We start from the raw sequence: 11,401 nt of genomic DNA on the forward strand, positions 1-11,401 counted from the left end.
GGGCTAGGACTGGGTCTGGGGTTCCTGGAAGTTGGCAGAAATTCCTACTCAGCGGGAGGGTTGGGGGGCGGCCCGAGGGCGTGGGAGAGGGTCCGGCCCACGCTGCACCTGGGCTGGGACTGGTCCCGCCGGCGCAGGGTAGCAGGAAGCTCTCCACACACTCACCGGACCTGGGCTAGGACTCTGTTATTCTTTATATTTTTCATTTTCTTTATTATATTACAGAATTATAATCATTTTATATTAATATTTTTGGGTTCTGAGTGAATCATCTGAGTTTTTATTTCCTATCGTGAAATTTGATTTGCTAGACAAGTGCTTTGGATTACAAGCATGTTTCTGGAATGAATTATGCCCTTAAACCAAATTTTACTGAATTTTGGTTCATATTTTCATAGGTTTTGTTTTGTTTTTAGTTGGTGATTATGTGAGAGCAAGGCTGGTCAGCTCATGCTTGCTGTTGTGGTTCGTGTCTAGCATTTCTTCACAGCTTCATTCAGTCTTGAGGTGGGCTTCCAGAGTTTGTGATTGATTCATGGTCCAATGCTGTATTAAGGGCCTGTGTGCTATACCTACCTTAGGGCAGGTAGCTTGTATACAGTATAAGGGAAAGAAAGAGTCTAGTCTCTCTTCTCCCTCCTCTTGTTGCTTTTGGTATCTTCTGTTGCCAAGAAAGTGTCACTGTGCTACCCAACCATGTCTTAGAGCCAGTCAATCATAGACTGATACAAATTATGAGCTAAACAAACCTTTCCTCCTTTAACCTTGGGTACTGGGTATTTGGTCTCAGCAGTAAGAGAAATATAACTAAAATAGAGTTTGGTACCAGAGAAGTGGGGGCCATTACTGGGACTGTGTCTGATGATGTGGTCCAGGAGCCTTTGGGATGGCTTGTGGGAAGAGTTTGGAAAGGTATGGAGATGCTGGCTGAAAACGTACAGCTGGTGTACCGTAGGCTGTTCTGTATGGGAGATTTTTCTCAGAGTTCAGAAGACCAGAATATTAAGATAAATCCTGCCAGTAAAGACAAGTCTCAGGTTTCTTCTGTTATGAAGGAGTACATTGGTTTTTAGACTCAAGATAATGTGTGTTATGGCTTAGCAGAAGGTTTGTCTGAGTTTTTCTTGTTTCCAGAGACTTTGCCTAAGACTGGGGTGAAGGGTGACACAATAATTAATCTGGCGAAAGAAATTTCAAGAAAGTCTAAAGTGGAGGTGATGGCATGGTTATTGTTGGGGGCTTTTAACCAGATTAATGTTATGAATCAAGAGCAAAGTGTCCACCAGAATGATTTAAAATGTTGTGAGTTTGATCAGTAAAGAAGCTCCAGTAAAGCTGTGGACTGCAAAGATAGAGCAGATGAGATCTTCCTTGCTGAGAGGGAAGAGGAGAATAGAAAATGTGGCCTGAGTGCAACAGCAAGCAGAAACACAGACATGACACCAGGATTTGGAGGTAAATGTACCTTACATACAATAGGTACCAAGAATCAATTGTTTCTCAAAATGTCAGGCCCTACATCTCTGGTAGTCTAGGGCTTATGTGGAATAAGCAAGCAAGAAGTACAGAAGCAGATTGGCTTGCCAATTGGGGATTGGTTCTTACAAATGCATCACAGTGACCAACAATTCTTAGGAGACAGAAGTGACCAAAACTGCAATAAGGACTATTGACTGGGCAATGAAGAAACTGAAGTACTTTGACTAGGTGACATTTTCTGTTTCATGAGGATATCACAGAAAAACCTCAGCAGGACCCTACCGTTTGCAGCCTCAAAATTGCAAAAGTGAAAGATTTTACTTTGAGAAGAAACTTGTAGAGTACCATGTTCTAGAATGGTGGCAGTTGCACTATGTTACAGAATGGGGGCAGTATAGAGCATTTGTTCCTCAGAACTGGGTTCAGAGTGCTCAATGATCCAGGTACTTGATCCCTACAGTCAAGAGAGAAGGAAACCTTTCTATTACTGTAGCTGGCAGCAAGCCTTGGCATCGTCCACGTGGTGCTGGTCATAGAAATATGCAGAATGAAATAATTTTAGAGTTAGGAAGGCTTTTACCCAGATTTCAAAAGGCTTGGAGGCCAGGCAGTATGTCCCTCAGAAGGCAGTGTATGAAGCTATGAGTGTGAAGGCAAAGGTGCAGTGGAAATCTCAGAAGATTAGAGATGGCAGGAATGTGGATTGTCTGAGGAAAACTGCAAGGAGTTAGCAGAATGAGCCCAACAGGGAGGTCCTGGGAGGTGCTACCACCACCAGAAGTGTGGTGGGAGCAGAGTACATAAGCCTTTTGGAATGGAAATGCCTGTTTTGTGCCATAGAATATGGGAAGTGTTTAACTTTTTAAAATTTTTTTTTAATTTGCAGAGGTCCACAGCTAAGAGTTTGCTTTGAATCTTAGAGGAGACGTGGCATTTGGACTTTTCAACATTGCTGAAATTGTTAGGACATTAGCAACTCTTGGAGATGGACTAAATAACTTTTGTATTAAGGAATGTACATGAGTCTTTGGGAGACAGGGGCAGGATATTATGGTTTGTGTACAGATGTTCCCTCAAAACTTCATGCAGTCAGGGGGCGGGCTTCTAGAATCCTTGATTGATGCTTGCTCCAATGCAGGGATTAAGGACATGTGTGCTACACCCATTCTAGGGCAGGTAGCTTGCATACATTAGAAAGGAAAGAAAGAGGTTGGTATTTCCTGCTGTCATCTTTTTATGTTTTTTCTGTCTTCCACCACCATGAACAGTTGCCCCTCTGCCATACCACCCTGCCTTGGAGCCAGCCAATTGTAGACTGAAACCTCTACAAACTGTCAGCTAAATAAACCTTTCCTCCTTTACCCTTGGGTGTAGGGCATTTTGTGTCATTAATGAGAGGAAAATCAGACAGTTGCTGAGAAGAGAGGGAGGGAGATTGTGTGTGTGTGTGTGTGTGTGTGTGTGTGTGTATGTGTGTGTGTGAGAGAGAGAAAGAGAGAGAGAAAGACTGGATGAGTCAAGTTCCTAATACCCCTTTCAGAGCATGTACCAATAACCTATGCACCAGTGACCAGTGATTCCACTTCCTGCATTGCATCACTGCCCAGCAGCACCACAGGCTAGTGACCAAAAACTCAGACCTTTAGCACATGAAGTCTGGGGGACATTTCAGATCTAAATAACAATAGCAAATGTTTGGTAGGAGAAGTACTTTTTGGGGGAGAAATCATTCCCAGAGACTAATTTAGTTTCTTGACATTTGACCTGGTTTGTTTGTAAGGACTGATATGACTGTGTAAGAGGAAGCATGTGCTCATGGCATGCTTATGCCTTGGTTCCTGTGTCATGAAACTCACATCCAATCAATCACCAGGTCTTCTAAGTTCTGCCTCTGAAATAAATCTAACATCTTACTATTCCTCATCAGAACCTCAGTTCAAACAGTAGCTCCAGACAACATAAATTCTCATCTGGAATACTGTGGAAGTATCCTAATTGTTCTTGTTTCTTTCCTTCCACAATTGCACCCCATTCCCTGCCTCTTCACTTTTCATAGGATAATGGATAAAGCATAATGCTTCATGTCACATCATTCCTCCCATAGTGGCCTTCCAACCCAATAGAAATAAAATCCAAAATTCTTTCTGAGACTCACAAAACTTGTGATATGCCTCTAGACTTCCTTACTGATCTCTTCTGTCTTTATCTCCCTGTCACCTTTTCATTTTTCTTTGTACTTGGACAGGACAAGCTTGTTCCTATTCTAGGGCCTTTTTCCCTCCTGGGTGTTTGAACCAGACTGTGGCTCCTATTGATCTTCGTGTTCTTCCCTTTGCGAACTATGTTTCAGGGAAATGTCTCTGTTCAGAGAACTTTTTCCTAACTCCTTTCTTCCTGTTCATTTGGTTTCATTGTCCATCTATTTTTCACAGCATTATCCCTGCCTGGAATCATCTCATTTACTTTTTTATTTAAGTGTTTATTGTTTTTCTCTTTCCACTAGACCATATGTTTCCTGAAACAAGAATCCTGTGTTTCTTGGCTGTTGTTGCCATCGTAGCCTAGAACAATTCCTGCTGCTTAGTTAGTGCTTAGAAAATATTTGTTGAGTGTTTGAAGAATAGTAACAGAAAACATTCTGTTTAATTTGAACACTGATAAAGTATTAGAATAAGTCATCAAATATAATTTATGCTCAACCAGCAAAACCCAGAGCAGTGTCTGAAAACAAAATGTTTTGATGAAAAGATTATTCTAAATGAAAGAAGGGATATTAATTTTGGACCAACCAAAGTCAATGTGCTTAAATGATGGCTGGTTGGATTGGGCTGGTCATGAAGGGGCAAAATAAATATTAACCGAAGTGGAAATTTTAGTATGTTATGTTCTCTGTTCTTAAAACAGCACTATTTTTAAGTGACTCAGAGCTTGAAGTTCTGTTTCAGTCACTCATCAACTTGAAAAATGTGTTTCTTCGGGGGGAGGGGAGGAGAGTTTTAAATTTATAATTCATTCCTTGCAATGCTCATTTATTAAAACAGACATATTCTCATGCAGGCTTTCTTTCTGTGATATTATGCCTTTCATCTTCTTTATGCATGTTTCATGCATGTATGTGTAGACATAGAAATAAGAAAATTAGATGCAGTTTATGTTAGTATAAAGAGCATGTTTAATATGTTCCTGTGTAATGGGGCACAGGCTCTCTGCTATTTCAGTAAAATGTTCAATAGGAAAGCACGGAGAAAGTATGAACATAAAGAACATATACCTTTCCCTCCTTATTGATGGCTTTATGCAAAAATTTCATCATCGTCATGTTTGGAAATATAAGTAAAACAGAATAGGGAATAGAGCTCACAAAGATCTCCAAATTAATTAAATTATTCAATTCCCTACTAACCCAACAAAACAACAGCTCCCCTGTGGAGTGGAGGGTACAATCTATGCATCCGTCTCTGTGCGCTGCCCTTCTCACTGGGGTCTATTAAAGCACTGCAATCATTAAGCCAGTGAGAAAACCACCAAGTTAAACAAAGAGGCTATTTTTACAGAAAGGAATGAGGCAAGGCAAACATTTTTTAAAGTAAAAAATGACTTTTCCTCAAAGTGCAGAACAGTAGCAGAAGGCTTTATGGACATAAACATAACCAATCTGTCTATTCTGTGGGATAAAGGCTATGTTTCTTAAACATAAAAGAACAAAATTTCTAAGTAGCAAGCAAGTTGGAAGCATTTGCATAATGGATTCTATTTACATAAATTACGTTGCTTATAGCACTCATCTGATAGTAGTTGGCAAAAGTGGAAGGCAGAATTTGAAGTGGAATGAAAAGAAGAGTGCACTTTTTGGCTCTTCTCCATTGTTTGAAGTCTGTGTTTCTTTAGGGGTTAACTTGTGCATTTACTCCCAAGTTCATAGCCATGTGTGACAAAAAGAATTAAATTTGGTCATTTCTGTACTCTATGTACCCTCTACTCTGTTTTGTTCTCCATCATGAAGATAAAAATGAGTGCATCTGTCAACTACTGGAGCATGTTAACTCCTGTATGTTGGGACTTGACAGCCACTGGCTGTGAATTTTCTCACCATAACAACCAAATGAAAATGTCAGCAATGAATCTTTCTGCTAAATGCCAGATTTCTCTTCCTCATAAGCACACATTTCCTTTCGGCCAAGTAGAAAATGTTGGTGTTTCATATAGTTCCAAAACTGAGTACCTATTTTGAATGATCTAGCATGGTAGCCTACCTTATGAAATCCCTTGAAGAATGGATGTGTGATAGGGTGTTAGGTGGGAAGTTAGGTACGTCTTTATCAGGATCTCAAGCTTAAAAAGAGACATTCTATTAATCTCATAGATATCTGGACTTAGAGAACTTATTAGTCTAAGAGAGCTATTTCCTAGCAAGTTTTTGGCTTCCTGCCCCTATTCTACAGAACTAGTGAGAGTTTATCTGAGGAAAGGACATAAATGACAGAATGAGCTACTGTTCCCTTCTGCCCTTCATTTCTACCTCAAGTCTTTGATTTGATTAGAATTGAACAGATAAGAACTTACTTCTCAAGCTTCAGATTCCCGAACTTCATAAGCATTGACTTACATTTGTCCAGGTCTTGGGCTCTGGCTTTGGTCACACTATGGAATCATTTTGGTTTTGGTTGTCCTTACAGTATATCCAACCAAGAATAGCTTATGAAAATAAGAACATATTTTTGTAATACAACTAAAAGTCTATAATTATACATCCTCTGGCATTGGCTCAACTGCTTGATGATGCCACAAGCCCAGATTTTCTTTTTCCATTTTAACATTCTTACTGTACTGGCTTTAATCTCTATGCTTGTTGTTTATGGCTGCAAGATGGCAGCACTTTTCTAAATGAAGACTTTGAGTCAAGAGAAAGGGGAAATGGGGAAGGTGGCTTAGGCCCAGGTCATCTACCCACTTTTTATTAAGAAATAAAACTCCTGTTATAGATTGGATATGTGTCCTCTGAAGGTCAATGTGTTAAAGGATTGGTCCCCAGTTATAGAGCCACAGGGAGGCAGCAGAATCTATAAAAGTGGAAAGAGGCCTGGCCACTGGGGGCATACCCTTGTGGGTGGTATAAGACCTGGTCCCCTTCCTGGCTTTTTTTTTTATGACTGGGCCACCAAGAGGTGGCAGCTTGTTCTACCAATGTGCTCCCAGCCCAGACATTCTGCTTTCCCACAGGGCCCAAAGCAGTGAGGGCAACTGACAATGGAGTGACGCCTCTAAAACCATGATACAGATAAAGTTCTTCTCTTTTTAAGTTGACTATCTTAGTTATTTCATTGCAATCTTGAAGAGCTGGTTACTACACCCTACCTAAGATGTTTCCATCCTTTCCCCAAGCCACTTGTTTCTTAAAGTTTCCTTTGTGCTATTTTTGCTTGTGTTTTGTTGGTCACAATTTTATCAAATGGCCACTTCTCCCTGCTAGTGGGGCTGAAGAAATGAGTACCTATTGTTATGGACATTAAATAAAGAGGCTTCAAGGAAAATGTACCAACTGAGTCACAAGATTGGTCACCATTACTAAAGAGTTATAGTGCTCCAGTTATGTAAATATCATTCTGACCCCAAGGTCAAAAGCCAGTTCCATAGCCAATTCTGACTTTTATCTATTTTCAAGTTTCCTTTTAGGTACAATGTGCACAATTCCTTTCCTTCTCTATTTCTTTCTCAGGGATGGCTGAAGTTCTCAAAGGGTTACTTCTTTGTAGAAAGCTGCACTGTGATTCTAAATAGACTTTAACAAAAGGCACAGTGGATGAAATTTTTAGTAGAAAACAGAAAATGTTGCTGTTTTGATGTTGCAATTTTGGGGTCAATTAAAATGTGGGAGGTAGAATATTTGGCTTTTTGTAATTGCTTTAAGTTTACATTTCTGCGCCTCCCTCTGGGACATATATACAAAGCATTAGTGTGAAAACTCTTGAAAGCATTCATTCTCTTACCATGAAGAATGCCTCTGAGGAAGCCCCTTCATCTGAAGTTGCACCCTAGTCACACGGCAAAGCCCTGTGGTAGATGGCATCATTCCCAGCAAAGTCTTTTCAACTAGGGCTGTGAAGACAAAACAATCCATCTTGTAGTGAAAAGAATAATACCACTTGCTTCTTCTTGGCATGAAGCAAGCAGCCGTTAGGCAAAGGCAGCTGGCAGAATCCCCAGAGGCTTTGGGCATGGGTTGGGCAGAGGAGCACTTGCTGTCTCAGCACTCCACCGTCATGTGGTTTCTGGCTGCACTTGCTGAAGTGCAGAATGGAAGTTCAGATGACCACGTCAGTGAGGTGGTGCTGGTGGCAGCGACTCTATTCCAGACTTCATTAGGGGGCCCAGATACAGCTGCCTTAATATCTGGGGTGGTGGCTGGATCTGGTAGAGCAGGGTATATTTGTTGTAATAATTGTTTGAGGGCAAGATAAATTAGTCACTGTAACTTGAGAGGGGAGGAAGAAAGCATATTCAAAGGTCACCATATTAAGCCAACAGTGAGAAAAAAATGAAGTCTAAAGCCAGGAGGAAAAATATACTTTTAGTCCCTTTCAAAGGGAAAGTACACAAGCATGCACCTCAGGGGAACTGAATGCAGAAACACCGAGAAAGTGCAAAAATTCACTTGTGATGATGTTTGTCAATAGGAAGTCAATTTTGGGGCAATTGGTGCTTGTGTTTATTAGTCTCAGAGTCCCCTCCCCATTTCTCTCTCCTTTTCAATCTTTCGTTTTATTAGGAGTGCTGATTGCTTGGGGACATCTGAAATCACTCATGTTTGTGGTGACCAAATGAACAGAGATAAGCCAATAGCCAGTGGTGATTTATGTCCCTGCAGGTTGGATCTAGATGCTGTTGAGAGGTTTGTTATGCACTCCAATGTTCTGCCACCTAATAACACTACCAGCAGACCTGAGTACACAAGCTTGTCTTGATTGTGAAGCTGCCTGTATTTGTATTATAAAGTGACATTAGAAGAAGAGTTTCATTGTATTCTAAGCAATCTTTTCCGTCATGTATACACATGGATATGTTACAATTCTATGTGTATAACTTACCTCATTAACAACAAAATAGTTCAGACTTAATACATATGAACATATACAATGAGAAGACAAAAAAGAGACTGAAAATGCACTCAAGCTAAAAGGAAAGTAAAAGAAAGAACATCCCTAGAAAAAGTTAGTGTATTTAATAAGTGGTCTGCAAAAGAAACAATTCAATTGAATAGGGCTGTAAATATGCCTGGAAACTTTCTAGTCACTCAGACAAAGAGAGGAATTTGATATGATTCTCAGCTCTACATAAAAAAAGCAATTACCAAAAAGAAGCAAATACTCTGACCTATTACAAAATCTGAAACTTCTTTCTAGTTTCACTTCACAGGTGTTCTATTTAAAATGTGTTGTTGGTGTATAAAGTACTGAAAGGTGATCGGAGCTAGGGCTAAAAAAGCCAATCAAATACCAGACCTACCCAGATTTACTCTTCTTGCCACACTGAATTGCTATTAACTGGATACTGACAGTGAGAGCTCTGAACAGTGAGATAAACATCAGTAAAAGGAGTGCTTCCACTGTTTTCTTTTTTCAGAGGGTAGATGGCATAAAAACAGTCTGGATGGTTTTACTTTTTAGAGAATCAGGATGATTCAGAGAGCTGAATTAAAAATGTGAGGGAAGCATATTAATGAGAACAAATAGAATCAGCAATCCAAGTGGCCTTCACTTTCTGAAAGATGCTCACATGACCTGCAGATGTGCACAGGACCCTTTGCCAGATGTGCTTTGATCATTCAGTCAGTAGTCAAAGTCTCGGGTAGGAGGGGCCTGCTCTGAGGTCTTGCTGTGTGGGGAGGAGGTTGGAATCTTCCGGTTGCTGTGGGAGGTCCCCCTGCACTTAAGAGTCCAACCATGCCCATGGTATTCAGCTCAGAAAGGGCAATACATGATTCTGTCACTCGACATGCTTCCCAGGATGCAAGTGTACTACCAGTGACTGTCCCTTTTTGGCAATTAATCTGTTCTTTTTGTTGGGGGAATAGAGTGATTTTTCAAAATTTTCAAACATGAAACACTGCAGCAGCATCTTGGATGTCCTCCCATGTTTAGCATAACCACAACCTGACAGACAAATGTACCCTGTTGCCACGACTTAGATGGACAAATGACTTTAAAACAAACAGAAACAAATATTGACTCTAATTATTTGACGTGGTAAGACCCAGAAAATGGGCAAATATAAAATTTTCCAAAATATACAATTACAAAGATATGGTAAACTTCTTATTTCACCTCAAATCAGGATAAGTCATAAAGGTGTATTTCAATATAGCAAGGCCAAAAATTAAAAAAAATATGAGAAGTAGCTTTAGGATGTAACTACTGAATATTAAGCAAATAATCAGCTAATAAAATAATCAACTGAAAATGTTATCAGAAAAGGCAGTTGCCTCTATACTGAGGCAATGGTAAAAGAAAATATTTCAGGTAAAAGCTGAGAAAAACCCCAGAAGTGTTAGGAGATGACTGGGCCATTGACTTTCGACATTATCTTTTTACTGTAGAAAGAATAAACACAAACAAACCTTTTAAGGTCATTGGAGACCACTTGGTCACCCTTATATGTAGAATATTTTCTTTATGAATGTGAAGATAACCATGTGTGTCATGTAAAAATTGTAAGAGAATGTAAAAAGCCTGGTGCTGAGGGGAAGAGACAAAATGGCAGAGCGATGAAAGGAAAGCAGTTACTGCAAATCATTCATTTCTGGCTCGGATGCATGTTTCTTTTCAATTTCTCCCAAAGCAGTTGCCCTTACTTCCACATTCTCTTGAGGCCAAGCATCAGAGGTAGAGATCAGCAGACATTTTTTCATAGAACATTCTTTTGCTGTATGAATCAAGGGAAATAAGGAAACTGGGTCCATCGGGGGTCAAGCCACGTTGAAGCTGGATGGGGCCTGGTAATTTGACTTTTAAAAGCATGTTTTCAAGGAGAGTTTATAAGTTAATTACTGGTATTACATCAAGCAGATTTTTTAAGGGAGTCACTGTGTTATGAGCATGTGACATTAATCAAGATTGATTTAACAGTAGATGCTCATTACTTAATAAACTATTGAAAGTTAGACATGAAATATTTTTAACTGAAATATTTATCCAAACTGTTTAACATTTTAAAGGAAAAAGGAATGATATAGAATACCATTTTATATTTTTGGCTTTTATGAATTGAAACAGTGTAGAAGTTTCTGCATGTAAGTTAGGAATTTGAGGTTTTCACGGAAAAGGTAATTTTCAAGATTGAGAGAGTAGGAGTGAATGTTGTAGGAAGCAGTGCATAGAAATCTGGCAAGCAGCTCAGACTGCTGTCAAGGTTCTCAGGGTCCAGAGAAGTGCTCGAGGTCAGGCTGCACCAGAAAGCAAGACTGCAGAGAAGAGTTGGAGGCTAAAATTCTGTTGGAAATTGATCGACCACTGTCTAAACATATTCACCACCATCCACCACCAACACCACCACCTCCTCTTCCTCTTCCACCTCCACCAGCAGCACCTCCACCACCACCCCCTCCTCCTCCTCCACGACCACCTTCACCACCACCACCACCACCACCACCACCACCACCAGCACCTCCTCCTCCTCCACCACCACCACTACCACTACCAATAACACCACCACCACCACAACCACCTCTACCATCACCACCACCTCTACCACTACCACCATCACCACCACCTCCACCATAACAACCACCATGACCTCCACCACCTCCACTACCACCATCTCTACCACCACCACCACCACCACCACATCCACCATCTCCACAACCACCACCTCCACAACCACCACCACCGCCACCACCAAAACCTCCACCCTCACCCCCACAACCCCC

Source organism: Octodon degus, unplaced genomic scaffold (assembly GCF_000260255.1).
Source record: "Octodon degus isolate 3935 unplaced genomic scaffold, OctDeg1.0 scaffold00019, whole genome shotgun sequence".
In the NCBI taxonomy this organism is placed as follows: Eukaryota; Metazoa; Chordata; class Mammalia; order Rodentia; family Octodontidae; genus Octodon; species Octodon degus.